The 16,668-nt window shown below is 46.9% G+C and overlaps 1 protein-coding gene across 8 annotated transcripts in view; it reads right to left on the bottom strand.

Moving 5' to 3' along the window:
• The window catches only part of phactr1 (phosphatase and actin regulator 1), a 707,078-nt gene that overhangs the window by 525,406 nt on the left and 165,004 nt on the right, over positions 1 to 16,668 (bottom strand). The window contains exon 1 of one of the 8 annotated variants that reach the window (XM_038797124.1): positions 5,591 to 5,609. The exons of the other annotated variants lie outside the window; for them this stretch is intronic. The gene's annotated coding sequence lies outside the window, so the exon portion shown is untranslated. Of the gene's footprint in view, positions 1 to 5,590; positions 5,610 to 16,668 lie in introns of those variants that run through there. 8 annotated transcript variants of the gene reach the window in all.

The following is a 16,668-nucleotide window of genomic DNA, read 5'->3' as shown; positions in this document are numbered from 1 at the left end:
GTCCTGACTGCTCATTGGTCATGTCCTACACTAAGTGTTCATGAGCTGCACATTTCCAAATCATGACATCTCCACTTTTTTATGTTTTGTTGGTGTACGTGAACGCATGTACGTGAATGAGTCTGTTTAACGTGACTGACTGAGGAATACAGAACAGAGCAAACAAAACAAATGTTCATAAGTCCAGTTTCTGAGGCTTGCGTCTGATCCTGGTCGACCGCCAGAGAGGTGGTGGAGGGGATGACGGCGCCTTGACAGGCAGTATGGAAGCCTGACTGGTGGCCTCGTGGTGTGAGGTATCTGGAGGTGGCAATTCAACATGTGGAAATGTAGGGAAAAGTGGTTGTGGGATGGCAACTTTGCACAGTGCCTGTCGATTCCTTTGCATGATGGAGCCATCAGCCATACGTACAACATAAGTGCGGGGCATGGCCTAGCGAACAACGACAGCCAGAGCAGACCACCCACCATCCAGTATCGTGATCCTGACAGTGTCTGCCGGGGATAGCACAGCCAGATCGGTGGCATGGGCATCATAGCCCTACTTTTGAAGTTCTCGAAGCTGCTGCATTTTCTACAGCACCGGGAGGTGATCCAGGTTGGGCAGGTGTATGGCTGGAAGCGTCGTCCATAGGTCCCTGTTCATCAGCAGTTGAGCCGGCGACATGCCCGTGGACAATGGAGTTGCCTTGTACGCGAGCTATGCAAGATGTATGTTGGAAGCAGCCTTGCAAATCAGCTGTTTAACAATGTGCATCCCTTTCTCGACTTTTCCATTGGACTGCGGGTAGTGCGGACTGGAGGTGACATGCTTGAAATTGTATGACCTGGCAAACGTGGACCATTCTCGATTGTGAAAGCATGGACTATTGTCGCTCATGACGGTGATTGGGATGCCATGCCTTGAGAATGTCTCCTTACAGGCTTTGATGACGGTCCATGAGGTGAGGTCTTGTAGCTTCAGCACCTCAGGGAAGTTCGAGAAGTCGTCAATGATCAACATGTAGTCGCGACCATTCACATGGAAGAGGTAGATGCCAACCTTGGACCACGGAGAGGTCTCTAGGTCATGCAGCTGGAGCGTCTCCTTGCTCTGCGCTGGCTGGAACCGCTGACAGGTAGCACAGTTCAGGACCATGTTTGTGATGTCCTGGCTGATGCCGGGCCAGTAGATAGCTTGCCGGGCTCTGTGTCTGCACTTCTCAAAGCCCAGGTGTCCCTCATGAATCTGGCGCAGCACCAAGTTCTGGAGACTCAGCGGAATGAAAATCCTGTCCAGAGGATGCCATCGATCACTGTCAGGTCGTCTTTAGCATTGCAAAATTGTGGGCATTGCCCTTTCTGCCAGCCATTGGTGAGGTTGTGGATGACTCGCTGCAACAGGGTCTTTGGCTGTCTCATCTCGGATGAGAACACTCTTCTCATCTGTCGCCTGGTGAGTGCTAGCACACAGTTGCACCTGTGATTCAATGTGCTGGATGATCTCCAACGGCTCACTGGGCGAGTTGACAGAGCGGGACAATGCATCAGCGACGATGAGCTCCTTGCCAGGCTTTTACACCAAGTTGAAGTCATACCTCTAAGTTTAAGCAGGATTCTCTGCAACCGAGGCGTCATGTCATTCAGGTCTTTATGGATGTGGACCAGAGGACTATGAGCCGTCTCAACAGTGAATGTCGGCAGGCCGTAGACATAATCATTAAATTTGAGGATGCTGGTGAGAAGGCCCAAGCACTCCTCAATCTGTGCATATCTGGTTTCAGTGGGTGTCATTGCCCGTGACGCGCAAGCTATTGGTGCCCAGGATGATATGTCATCTTGATGAAGTAACACCGCACCAATGCCATCCTGACTCACATCTGCGGATACCTTTGTCTCCCGGTCTGGGTCGAAGAGGGGGAGGACAGGTGCAGTGGTGAGCTTGGCTTTCATTGCATTGTGTGTGGAGTCAGGGACTCTTTGTTGTGCGTGGACCACTTTTCGTGTGGCATCAGGATGCTCTCTGTGGGCTTCATCTTCTTCGTGGGTATTTGACAGGTTGCTGTCATGCAATGTATCGACAATCTGCCATGGCATCATGGTATTGGATTAATCTATCATGAGTAGAGTCGTTTTGAGCTTTTCAACCGTGGCGCTGATCCTTGTATGATCATCATATCCGAATAACTCAGCCATGTCGGAGTAGTATTGGTCGATAAACCAATTATCCTCTTGTGCTCGGTATTGTCATTGCGCTCTCTGTGTCCAAGGAAGAAATCATCGTCTGAGTAGTAGTTTTCAAGGACCAAATCATCTCTTTGGGCGGTGCTAACTGCTGGTTGCAGGGTTCTGCGGAGGTTGATTTCAACTACTGGTAGAAGTTTAGGCATTGTTCTGTCTTTCGAGGTGAAAGAATGGTGATTTGTGGCTTTAAAACTCTTCTTTGTAATTTTTGGATAATTCCCCTTTAAGTGGGCGTGGTCTGGGGCCTCTGACGTCATGACGCTCATGATGTAAAACGCAGGAATAGATTGCGCATGCGCAAAGCGCTTTTCTTTTACTGTGTGCTCTTTTCGCAACTGTAACCGCACATGCGCAAAACACTGTTTTGCTGGTTCGCATCTCTCTGGGAACTGCGCATGTGCGGATTGGGCCGGCTGGATACACGCAAGATGGCAGCCAATCAAAACTGCCGTTTTCTTCTGTTGCAACCCTATCTCTGCCTTGTGGTGAATATTGGCGCCAGTTTTACCGACTTCTTTTGTGTCTGCCTCACAATCGCTTTCAAATTTGTCCAGGACTGTCTGGAATCACGTTCTGTCCTACCCTTTGGAGTATTGAAAGGAGCAGAAGATCTCTGTTGCATGTTCACCCGAAATGGTGAGTAGAAGAGCAATCTTCTCAGCATCGGCCACGCCATATTTGTCAGATGCTTCCATGTAAAGCTGAAATTTTTGCTTGAATGAATGCCAGTTGGCACTGAGATTGCCGTGGTACCTGAGTGGATTAGGAGTCGGAATCTCGATCATCGTGCCTGGGTTCGGTTGCTGGTTGCTGGGTGGGATGCTGTTGATCAACCCTAATGTACCCTTCAGATGTCCGTCTGTGGAAAGAGGCGGGGTGTGAGTGCCTCATCCCTTTTGTAATGAGGTACCACCCCTGAGTGTCCCGACTGCTCATTGGTCATGTCCTATTCTAAGTGTTCATTAGCTGCATGTTTGCATATAGTTACAGTGAGGAGGAATTGAAAGTACCATTAAAAATAAGAGTGCTGGAAAAAATAATAGGACTGAAAGCTGTTAAATCCCCATGGCGTGACAATCTACATCCCAAATGGTCATGGAAATGTTCATGCATTGACTGTCATCTTCCAAAATTCTGTAGATTCTGGGACAGTCGTAGCCAAATGGAGGTGAGCAAATGTAACCCCATTATTTAAAAAAGGAGGGAGAACACAGGGAATTACAGACCAATGAGCCTAACATCAGTAGCAGGGAAAGGACTGGAGTCTATTATAAAGGATGCTGTAGGGGACCAACTATTTCTGATAGGTAAAAGAGTCATTAATTTAGCCATTTTTAATATAAATACGAAAGCCCAGTTTAAAATCCATTTTTAAATGGATTTCAGTTTAAACCTTCAAGCATAACTTTGATTACAAAAACACAGCTTGCAGGAGTTGCAGTGGCAAAGCACAGAATGTGAAACATCTAAAGGCTAGCTAAAGCTTATGCACCTTTTTACATTGTAAACTATCCATTGTTCTAATGAACAGAATTACAGAAGTTATGCAGCCACATCACAATTTGATCAAGGTCAAAATAAGCAACATGACAACATGAATTCACCATTGTTCAGGATACAGATAATAGTGCAGTCAGCAGTAAAACCAGTGAAAGCTAGAATTGATTAAAATAATATATCACATTCCAACACAGGACAAGCATCCAAAAAGCAACATGTCTTCAGAAAAGTTGCTTATTGATGATTGACAACTGACTAACCAACCAAATTCATTTGAGACCCACCCAAGCACATTGCAGGGACAGATGGAGTCAGACTGATAGCATTCTCCTTAAATATAGAGGTCCGGGCAGACACTTTCCATCCAGGATCACTCTATACCTTTTACCTGACTATTCGCTATCCTTATTTCGTATTTTCATATTACCTCTCTAACTCTTAAAGTCTGCGCAAGCTGTTTTACTTTGAGCAAAAAACCACTACTGTATTTTGAAAGTTAAATCTGTTGTAAACCGTTAAGCCAATTATATCTCTTAAAGTCTTTTGCTGGCAATGGCTTTATTGAGAACATTTGATTTGTAACCACAAGAAGATTTCAGTCTCTCAATTATAATCAATAAACACAATAAAAGATTTTTATTTCGCATCCGAGAAGCGGGACTTAAATTCTACTGAGTTTTGAAGTGTATATGAGACTACACATAAACCTCATGGTAGATTACTACAATTGGCGCAGTCGGCAGAAGGGAAGGAGCGCAGAGTCGGAGGAATTCGGAAGACCAAAGAAAGGCCAGAAGGGCGGAAGACCCAAAGACATATATTCGAAAAACGACTCGACTGGGGTAAGAAAATCTTTTTTTCACCCATTAAAAGTCTTAAAGCAGCAAAGGTTCGTGCTTCAACCCCGTAAGGACCTTTTAAAAAAGAGTATTTAAATCTGGTGCAGACCATACAACTAAATAAAATGCAACTAATAGTTGTGGTTGTGTAATCTTCTAATTACACAAACTGTTTGCGACCAAAAATTGGGTTTTAAGACAGGATATATGGCGGACAAAAGTCCTAGAATAAACCTTGTTCCTTCAAAGGGTAGAGAACAACTTCCCACTCCTTCAAAGGGGGGTTGTGAAGTGTTAGATGTCTCTGTTGACGATATATTGGGAAACCTTAGATCTTCAATTTACAGACATTTTGGATTGTCTAAAGTAGCTATGAAAATTTAATAAAAATATGACATCCCTAAAGGACAGTGGTCCCTTGACGACATCAAAAAAGTTTCGGGAGCATGACTGACTAAAAAGAAACCTATGAAATGGTCTTTTGCAGTAATGGCACAGCTCCATAAGCAGCAAGAAACAATCACAAACACAAAACACAATTGCGAACTTAAAACTGCCAAAGAAAAACGAGTGGCAGTCATTGACCAATTGCGAGCTACAAAATCTAAGATCGTGAAATTTGATCAAACTGAAACATTATTGGCAGACTCAAAATGCAGAACTCAGGTATTACTGTGACAAATTGATGAACTCCAAAGGAGAAATACTGACTCAGAATCCAAACTTCAACAGTTAATATCAGAAAATGATGGTCTCAAAAGTCAAAATTGCCAGTTACTTGAGGAAAAATGTATTTTGCAAAGTGACATGGACACCATGAAATGTCATAACAAATTACTGACAGACAAATTAAGGGCTCAAAAGCCTTCAAATCTGTCTTTAAAACCTCAGCTCAACTCTCCAAAGCAAACAGTTCCATCAACGACGATAGTTGAAATGATTTTAACTAAAGCCCGAGCTGTACCAGCGGTTTCTAAATCAGATCCTGCATTATTGCAAGCTGCTACTGACATGAAAACAATGAATACCTGATCGGAATTCCACAAGGGGAGTCTGGCCAAGTAGACTATATGTCCGTTCTGGGTAAAAGGACCCTTTTTCCCCAGAACAAACCGTTATCTCACTCTGAACCCGACCAAGACATGCTGCTGGTCCTGATCCAAAAGCCTCCCCTGGTAGCTTTAATAGACTATGAGATTGTTAAACAAGAAAAGCCTGTTCAGTTGAACAACGAGCCTAGTGGTAAACAAAGGGTAATACAACTTAACCCATTAAGCATCATACAGCTTGGAGTTGAAGTGATAAAGACAACAGCCTGGGTTCAAAAGCATTTAAAGGATCTCAGAAACGATGATGAAATGTTTGAAACAGTTTGGAAGGAGTTTTCTGGAATGTAACTCCAGGCAAAAGAGAAAAACTGTGAAATTAGTGCATTAGGATCATTTAAAACAAATGTTGTTACTGGTTTGAGACCAGAACTGCCCACAGCTTTAAACTTGATCCTACACAGACCTCAGTCCCAGTCTGAAACAGCAACTGCTAAAATTAGTACATCAATCGTAGTTGCTCCTCCTCCGGTAACAACAAATCCGACCCCTGTACTCACTCCGAAAAAGATTTCCAGAAAATATATGAAATTTCTTTATTGTGTTGAAGACGGCCATTTTGCGATTTTCAAATTTCATGATTACAAAATGGACTCCTACAATGAAGACCCGCCTCCTGCTACAGGGATACGCCCCAAGTCACGTGTCACCAAAAAGGTGAAAGCTACGCAACACAATAGTTTGTTGACAAGAACTGTTAACTTGAGAAAGAATAACTGTCATTATTTTGAATGTTGCTTCATGAATTACAGAAATTAACAAATCTGGTTAGCTGTGCTTTTTTTTTTTAAAACAGCCGGCGAATTCATCTACAGAAAACCAAGTTCATTCAGCGCAAGATTGATTCAGTCATATATTCAATAAGTTACTGTGTTTGATATTTTAAAGTTAATGATTAAAATTAGCTTGGAAATTAAAACTTTAGACAATGTGGATGCTGTTTTTAAAAACCTCTGATTCTTTTTAAAACAGATTAAAACCCAGACAGAGGCTTGAAAAGCAAATCTATGTTTCAGAACACACTGTTCCGAAGACAGTTGATAAGAAGACATTTGGCAGCAATCCAACTTTTACTCCCAGTCCATTTGAGTGACATGTAAAAAAAAACGTTTAGAAAGATGCAAATGGCATAACTCCAAGCTATATGCCCCTTTTGTTTCTGCAGGGAAATTAACTATTCCAACAGGTTTTTGTGTATAATCCAGAAGCTATCAAATAATACACATCAAATGCAAAGTTTAAAAAAAACTTGACCAACCCTTTGATTACACTCTTTGGGGTTGGCTTTCCAATTGGTTGGGTGGCACAGGAATTAATATCATTTAGGGACTTTTCCTATTTTGCATAGTTGGACTTATCATTTACATACTAATGTTACTGATCAGATACTTTGGTCAATGCATGCCACACCAATCCACATGGTTCATATTAATTCATATGCACCACTAGCCAATAACATAAACATGGAAAGTTTCTGTTGAACTATTATTACTGCATTATTACTCATTTATTAGTGATTAATAAATTATTAATAATTTTATTACTGAATTAAATAATCAATTTTGATGGTCATTTTTATCAATTATTACAAAATCATATACTCCATTTATTTTGCTGTATAATAATTGGGCGCGATTCTCCGCAAATGCGGAGAGTCGTAAAGGCTGCCGTGAAACTGGCCATGTTTCACGGCAGCCTCCGCGCCCCCTCCCGGGACCTGATTCTCCCCCCCCCCCGGGCGGGGCTAGCAGCGCGGCCCCCGTGAAGCACGGCATCGCGGGCTTAGCATATGCATCAAACGCGCGCATGCACGGGCCGTCATGCCCCTCAGCCGCCCCGCGGACTGATCCTGTGGGGCGGCGGAGGAACAAAGAGTGCGCGGGTATCGGACCCGCTGCCCGTGATCGGTGCCCACCGATCGCAGGCCCATGCCACCCTTGGTACGGCCGTGGTGCGGCCGTGCCAATCGGTGCCATGGTTGTCCGGGACGGCACTTTACGAACGGTGATTGCAGGTGTGTTTGCATTCGTGAAAACGGCCGTAAACGCCTGGGAACTCGGCCCATCGGGCTGGGGAGAATCGCTGTTCGCCGTAAAAAACAACGAGCAGCGATTCGTGTCGTGGGGCGGCCATGGGGGGGGGGGGGGGGGGGAGAATAGCGGGAGGTCGGGAAAAATGTCAGGAAGGCCCTCCCGCTATTCTCCGACCCGTCGTGGGCAGCGGAGAATCGCGCCCATTATATTTGCATACATGAAATTATTATTAATCATTTATTACTGAATTATGTAATCATGATATAAATTTTTAATCAGTATATCAATGTTTTAAGCAATTTATTAATTTTTACTAAGGCATTTCTCTCATCTTCCTTCTCTATCAGGACTACCCGCTCAAAGAAATAAACATGCCCTCAGTTCACGAGACACAATCTATGCTAAAATTCTTCCTTTTTTTTGGGAAACAAGGGTAGCCAATGAATTAAATAAAATAACAACCATCAAACAAGATGTAGCTGATTATACCGGCACTGCCCTGGATAACATCTCTGACTAAATGCGAGCAATTTGAACCATGGCACTACAAAATCGAATGGCACTTGATTATGTGCTAGCCGAAAAAGGTGGCACCTGCGCCCTGATTGGTGCGGAGTGTTGCACTTTTATTCCAGACAATTCAAAAGAAGCTAAAGAGTCTGCATGTCCTCCCCATGTGTGCGTGGGTTTCCTCCGGGTGCTCCGGTTTCCTCCCACAGTCCAAAGATGTGCGGGTTAGGTGGATTGGCCATGCTAAATTGCCCGTAGTGTCCTAATAAAAAAGTAAGGTTAAGGGGGGGGGGGGGGGGGGGGGGGGGGGGGGGGGGGGGGGGTTGTTGGGTTATGGGTATAGGGTGGATACGTGGGTTTGAGTAGGGTGATCATGGCTCGGCACAACATTGAGGGCCGAAGGGCCTGTTCTGTGCTGTACTGTTCTATGTTCTATGTTCTATCTGGCAGCACACATTCAAAAAGAAGTCAGAAAGCTTGACAAACCCCCAGATATCTCTCTCTGGCAGACACTTTGCAGGTGGTTGGGACTGACAGGAATGTCCATAGTACAGACAATATTTTTCTTTTGTGGAGCAGGATTCATCATCTACATGACATTCCTGGTGATCAAATGTGTGAGCCAACTATTCACTAAACGCAGGAGCTCAATAATCAGAATGATTCACACTAACGTCACTGCATCACCATTAGATGAAATAGAACTACAATATTACTGTTGAAATGTAACTAACCTATCAATTATTTGACTGTATTACCAATATATTGCAAAAAGATTAATACTGAATCAGGAGAATAAAATTCAATTAATTGATTCATTGTTATTGTATAATATTAATTCATTAAGAATTTTCATAATTTTTGCTGTAATGCTTGAAATGCAATGCTTGCCCGCTCTATTGTTGAAGGTTGTTTTCAAACAAAGAAACCATCAAAGACAATCTGAATGAGTTCCTCTTCGCGCTTTTACCTATCCTATTGCATTTCTCCTTCCTTTTTATTTTATTGTGATACATCTCACCTAATCTTTCGACCTATCAAAAGGAAAGATTGAAGGGAACCAGCTATTTCTGATAGGTAAAAGGCACATTAATTTGGCCATTTTTAATGTAAATACTAAAGCCCAGTTTAAAATCCATTTTAAAATGGATTTCATCATATAACTTCAAGCATAACAAAAACACACAGCTTGCAGGATTTGTAGTGGCAAAGCAGAATTTGAAACATCTGCTGCTTGCACGGATGGTATGTTGCTTTTCACTGCAAGTGAACTTGAGTACAGGAGCGAGGGTGTCTTACTGCAGCTGCACAGGGCCTTGGTGAGACCACACCATTGTGTGTACTGTGTGTAGTTTTTGTCTTCTTGTCGAAGAAAGAATATATTTGCCATAGAGGGAGTGCAGCAACAGTTAATCAGAATGATTCCTGGGATGGCAGGATTGTCATATGAGGATAAATTGGGTCTATTATGCTTGTATTCACTGAAATTTAAAATAGTGAGCGGGGGTCTCATTCAAACGTATAAAATTCTGACAGGCGTGGACAGACTGGCTGCAGCAATGATGTTTCCTCTGGCTGAGGGGGTTCTGCAACATGGGGTCACAGTCACAGTATAAGGGAGTTGGTCATTTAGAACTAAGGTAAGGAGAAACCTCTCCACTGAGAAGGTGGTGAACCTGTGGAATTCTCCACAACATTATAGAAAGGATATTATTATTATTATTATGATGCTACCGGGACTTGATGGTTTGAGTTATGAGGAGAAGCTGGATAGACTGCAACTTTTTTCCCTGGAGTGTAGGAGGCTTCAGTGGTCTTATAGAGGTATATAAAAGAATGAATGGCATAGATAAGGTAGATAGTCAACATCTTTTCCCAAAGGTAGGGGAGTCTAAAACTAGACGGTATAGGTTTAAGGTGAGGGTGGAGAGATACAGAAGGGTCCAGGTCCAGAGGGGCAATTTTATCACACAGAGCGATGAAGGGAATGAGCTGCCAGAGGCAGTAGTAGAGGCGGGTACAATTTTGTCTTTTAAAAAACATTTTGAAAGTTATATGGGTAAGATGGTTATAGAGGGATATGGGCCAAATGCAGGCAATTCGGACTAGCTTCGTGGTAAAAACTAGGTGGCATGGACAAGTTCGGCTGAAGGATTTGTTTCCATATTATAAACCTCTATGACCTCTACAAGGAAATGGATAGATTCCTGGAATCTAAAGTTGTTAAGGGTATGGGGAGAGCATGGGATGGTGGTGCTGTGATTGAGATCAGCCATGATCATATTCCATTTTTTAAATATATTTACAGGAGCCAATTATTTTTCTTTTCCAATTAAGGGGCAATTTAGCATGGCCAACCGATCTAAGCAGCACATCTTTGGGTTGTGGGGGTGAAACCCACGCAGACATGGGGAGTATGTGCAAACTCCACACGGACAGTGACCCATGATCATATTCAACGGTGGAACAGATTTGAAGCGCCAAAAGGCCTACTCCTACTTACTGTGGGGGCAATTTTGAGACTGAGTTAGTGGTCATCGGGATTACCAACATGGGTGGAAAATTTGGAGGGAATTGGAAAACGAGATTCTCTCCAAAGAGATCGTCGGGTGGATTCTCTGTTGACCATGTGATTGGGCGGAGAATAGCTCCCGACACTGAAAAAACAGCAGGCGCCGGTTTGATGGTGAATCGCGATGCTCTGCCTCCTCAAAACGGCATCATTGCGGCGCACGACACGAGTTGTTGCAACCCCATTCCTGTCTCATTAGCGGGCGCGCCCATGATGCTCTGCCTCCGATAGGCCAAGTTCCCGAAAGCATGGTCCACATGTCCTTTCCACGATCGTGAACCTGGTGTGGTGGCTGCTGAGAGACAGTGTCCAACACCGCGATACTTCACCGGCAGTTGTGCTGCTGGCCAGGCACCTTCTGCTAGGGCAGGGGCAAGTAGTGGGGGGTGGCCAGGAGGTGGGCTGTGGGGTTGGGGTGGATGGGTACGCAACACCATTACCGCAGCCAGTAAGGTAGCCCTGCGGCTGCACATGCTGCTGACATCCCGCTATAAACCTGGCGCCCTGGGTCGCATGGGTAACCCCCCCCCCCCCACCCCCCCCCTCCCCCCACCCCCCCCCCCCCACCCCATGGCACCCTCCTGGGTGCCCTCTGGCCCCAGCCGACCCATCAGCTGTATGGGCGGTCCAGCACAACCAGTGCCATCTTTTTGGTCGCGATCAGTGCGCGTGTGGGGGGTGTATAGTCTAATAAGAGCGGCTGCAGCTTGTCAGCCCTGTAAGTGTCAATCACGGACCCGACTACTCCCGCACCGTTTTCCGTGCGTTTTGCTACCCTCTCACCAGTAGCGGAATCGGTGCAGTTGTGGCACCGATTTATCTGACGTGAAACTCCACGTTGACATTGGCGTCAGTACTTAGACTGAGAAACAGAAAATCCAGTCCCGCATTTCCCAATTTCCATACCCCACTGGTGACGGCACGAGGTTCACACCCACAAAGGCCACAAACCTCATCACTTTAATGGTTTTGCATGTATTTTAATATAATTAGTCAGAACCCCTCACCCCCTCGCCACATGATCCATAGTTTCAGGGAGAGAATTTGTAAAGGGGACACAATTTAAAATATTGTCAGTGAACAAACAAAAAGATGCCATCTATTGCAGTAATTTGGTTAGTCGTATTAAAGCACTTTTGGAGGCAGAGTCAGAGGAACATCCGTCACATAAAATAAGAGGAAGGAAAATGAGTGATCATGACAGGGAAAGCGCCAGGAATGCATCATCTGCTTGGCTGTTGCAGATCAGCAAGAGATACTTGGTTTTAGTTCCATACAAAACTGGAAAGGGAATGCAACAGCAAGGCTGTGAAGTCCCTCCTGGCTGAGTGCTAGGATCTCCATTGAATGTTTGGTGAAGTGGTTGCAGTGGGGGTGCTGAGGATGGTTGAAAGATTGGGGATGCCTTTAAACATGGTGCCTCGAATTGCAAGTAGTCTTCCTGCGAGCTGAGCTCGTCAGTGCAGGAAATAACTTAAAGAGTAGCCTCGACTGGCTTCCGGTGGCAGCTAATAGGGAGTCGGTCGCACATTTGGTGGCTCCCATTTCATTCGGACTTTTGGACCTTTTCCCCCCCGACTTTTTTGCGCTTTTGAGCGCGGAACTGGAAAGCAATAGTACTCAGGCACTGGACCCATACAGAATTGTAGGGACCTAAGAAGCCAGAGGGACCGTAAACAGCAGAAGAAGTGGTTGAGTAAGGGCACAGTGGAGGCTGTGAGAGGGACCAGCACGGCTGATGTTCAGAGCAAGGAGCCGACAGCCCAGCCCACAATGGAGCAGCTGCTGCAGACTATGCAGGAGGGCTTTTTGGCTTTGAAGCGTGACAACTTGGAGCCGCTACAGAAGTCGATTGATCGGATGGAAAAGAAGCTGGATGATCAGGCTGCGAAGCTCCAGCATTTGGAGAAGTCAGTGGAGGAGCAGGCTGACTTTCAAACGGTGCCAGATGTGGAGATTCGGAGGTTATGGGTCCAGCAAAAAGTGCTTCTGGAAAGGCTGGAGGACCTGGACAACAGATCTCGCCGGCAGAACGTGAGAATCGTGGGTCTCCCGGAGGGGGCAGAGGGGCTGGACGCTGCCGCATATGTAGAGGGTATGTTTCAGAAGTTGCTGGGGAACAAGGCGTTCCCGCGCCCGCCGGTGGTGGCTGGGGCACACAGAGTGCAGGTGAGGCAGCCGCGACGAGGGGGTCCCCCACGAGCGATGGTGGTATGCTTTCACAGGTACCTGGAGAAGGAACGGCTGCTTCAGTGGGCAAAGAGCACACAAAGCTGTACTTGGGACAATACCACCCTCCGTGTGTACCAGGATTTGAGCGCTGAGGTGGCCAGGAGGGGGGGTGGGGGGGCGGGGGGGCTACAGGCAGGTGAAGGAGATACTGTATAAAAACAAGGTGGAATTCGGGCTGCTTTTTCCGGCACGACTGTGGGTTACGTATGAGGGTCAGCACCTATTTCGAGGAACCCGAAGAGGCGATGGACTTCGTTAAGAAGCAAGAGCTGGCCCTGAGCTGAGGACGTTTGGACTCATGTTAGAACTTTTAAGTATATGAAATGAAATGAAATGAAAATTGCTTATTGTCACGAGTAGGCTTCAAATTAAGTTACTGTGTGGTGTCTCTCCCGTTTTGGGATGTATCTTTTTTTTGTGGTTGATTTTTGCGTGCTCTTTGCGTGGTTTGCCTGAATGTTTCCTGTTTGGGCTCTTTGCTTAGTTGGAGTTTGGCTAGAGGGGGGGGGGAATTAATAAAGAAAACTGTTAAAAGGGTTGGGTTAAAATGGATGCTTCAGGGGAACTTTGTGCAATTTTATTTCTGTGTCTGTATGGGAAGGACTGAAGAGTGCCTGTTATTTCTTATCTCTTTTTTCTTGTTTAACATGAATTGTGCTATTATGGGAGTTGTTTCTGACTTGTATAGAGTGTTTGCTTAACTAGGGCTGATCTGGGGAAGTGATGTGGAGTTGTTCTGCTGACGGGGAGGGGAACTGGGCATGTTAAGAGTGAGGAGGTCATGGGTGGAGCCAGCCAGGAGGCGGGCCAGAGGAAGCGCAACACATGGCTGGGGGGCTGGCCAAGGAAAGGGGATGGCTGATCGGCAAAGGGGGGCTGATCACCTGGAACATTAGAGGGTTAAACAGGCCAGTGAAGAGGGCGCGTGTGTTTGTGCATCTGCGGGTTCTGAAGGCGGACATAGTCATGTTGCAGGAGACGCACCTGAAAGTGGCAGACCAGGCTAGGTTAAGGAAGGGCTGGGTCAGTCAGGTCTTTCATTCGGGGCTTGATTCTAAGACGAGGGGGGTTGCAATCCTGATTAATAAAAGGGTACAATTTGAAGCAGAGGGCACAGTCGTGGATGGGGGTGGCAGGGTCGTTATGGTGAGGGGTAAGCTTGAAGGGGTGAGAGTAGTCCTAGTCAGTGTGTTTGCCCCTAATTGGGACGATGTGAATTTTATTAGGAGGATGCTAGGGAAGATCCCCGACTTGGACTCACATAAGCTGATCATGGGCGGGGACTATAACACAGTCCTGGACCCGAGCCTGGACCGGTCATGTTCAAGAATGGGCAGGTTGCCAGCGATGGCAAAGGAACTGAGAGGGTTCATGGAGCAAATGGGGGGAGCAGATCCGTGGAGATTTAGCTGGCCGATGGCGAGGGAGTTCTCGTACTACTCCCATGTCCCCAAGGTGTATTCCCAAATTGACTACTTTGTTGTGAGTAGGGACCTGCTGGCCAGAATGGTGGGGGCAGAATATTCGGCAGTTGCCATATCAGACCATGCTCCGCACTGGGTAGACCTGCAGTTTTGTAAGGACAGCTTTCAGCGCCCACCATGGAGGCCGGAAGTTGGACTACCCGCAGACGTGGCGTGGGAGAGGCTGAGGAAATGCATGCAGAATTACCTGCAGGTGAACGATACTGGAGAAGTTTCGGCAGCGATGCTCTGGGAGGCACTGAAGGAAGTGGTGAGAGGGGAGCTGATTTCAATCCGAGCGTACAGGGACAGGACAGACAGGGAAGAGACGGACCGACTGATTAAGAAAATTCTACAGACGGACAGGAGTTACGCGGAATCCCCGAGGCCAGGGTTACTCAGGAAACGACAGAAGCTGCAGGCCGACTTTGGGGTGCTGACTACAGGCAAGGCTGTAGAGCAATTTAGAAATGTCAAAGGAGCAATTTATGAGCATGGGGAGAAGGCCAGTACAATGCTTATGCAACAACTAAGGAAGAGGGAAGCGGCTGGGAAATAGGGAGGGTAGTGGATGGGGAGGGTAATCTAGTGGGTGATCCAGCAGGACTGAACAAGGTCTTTAGGGACTTTCATAGGAAGCTGTACACTTCGGAACCACCCGGGGGACCGGGGAGGATGGGGCGATTCTTGGACGGACTGACCTTCCCAAGAGTGGGGAGGGGGTTGGTGGATGGACTGGGGGTCCTGGTCAGGATCGAAGAGGTGTTGCGGGGCCTGAAGGTCATGCAGTCGGGTAAAGCCCCGGGGCCGGACGGGTATCCGGTGGAGTTTTACAAAACATTTGCCGGGATAGTGGGGCCGGTGCTGGTCAGGGTCTTTAACGAGGCAAGAGACAGAGGGAATTTACCCCCGACGATGACACAGGCCACCATCTCGCTCATTCTGAAACGGGATAAGGACCCGGAGGCCTGTGGGTCATACAGGCCGATCTCTTTGATTAACGTAGACACCAAGTTACTGGCCAAGATTTTGGCGACCAGAATTGAGGACTGTGTACCGGATGTAATTGTGGAGGACCAAACTGGGTTTGTAAAGGGGAGGCAGCTGGTGGCCAACATAAGAAAGCTGCTCAACGTGATTATGATGCCCCCGGAGAGTCAGGAGGTAGAGATAGTGGTAGCCATGGATGCTGAAAAGACTTTTGACCTGGTCGAGTGGGATTATCTGTGGGAGGTACTAGGACGGTTCGGGTTCGGGGGGGGGGGGGGGGGTTTATCGACTGGGTTAGGCTATTGTATCAGGCCCTTGGGGGCGAGTGTAAGGACGAACAGGATGACATTGGACTACTTTAGACTGCACCGTGGGACAAGACAGGGCTGCCCTCTCTCCCCTCTGCTGTTTGCGCTGGCCATAGAGCCGCTGGCAATTACACAGAGCTTCTAGGGGCTGGTAAAGGCTGGAGAAGTGGTAGAGGGTGGAGTTTTAGACGTCTACAAGGAGCTAATGAGAGCTGAGGACACGCAGACCGAGGACCTGAAGCTTACGTGGGAGGAGGAGCTCAGGGGGGTGCTGGAGGACGGTATTTGGGCAGAAGCCCTGAGCAGATTAAACACGACCGCAACATGCGCCAGGCTCAGCCTAATCCAGTTTAAGGTCGTGCACCGGGCCCACATGATGGTGGCCCGGATGAGTAAATTCTTCGGGCTGGAGGACAAGTGTGCTAGATGCGCCGGAGGTTCTGGTCGTGCCATAAACTCGGGGGGTATTGGCAGGGATTCGCAGATGTCATGTCCCGGGTGTTGAAAATTGGGGTGGTAATGAGCCCTGAGGTGGCAAACTTTGGGGTTTCGGAGTCCAGGAAGGGAGGGAGGCCGATGTTCTGGCCTTTGCTTCCATGGTAGCTCGGCGACGAATATTGTTAGTATGGAGGGACTAAAAGCCCCCGAGGGCTGAGGTATGGCTATCAGACATGGCGAGCTTTCTTGGACTAGAGAAAGTCAAGTTCGCCTTGAGAGGTTCGCTACTAGGGTTCGCCCGAAGGTGGCAGCCATCTATTGAATTCTTCTCAGAGGAGTAAGCATCAGCAGGGGGCGGGGGGGATGCTAGGGTAGAGTAGAGTAGGGGGATATTGAGGCAGGTCCATGTGTGAACAGAGCCGTGGTTTGCATTATGTTTAATGTGTGTCTTGAC

The sequence above is a fragment of the Scyliorhinus canicula genome, chromosome 5 (assembly GCF_902713615.1).
Source record: "Scyliorhinus canicula chromosome 5, sScyCan1.1, whole genome shotgun sequence".
NCBI classification, from domain to species: domain Eukaryota; kingdom Metazoa; phylum Chordata; class Chondrichthyes; order Carcharhiniformes; family Scyliorhinidae; genus Scyliorhinus; species Scyliorhinus canicula.
Note: the sequence above shows the minus strand (reverse complement) of the source record. Positions and strands in the feature narration are given on the sequence as shown.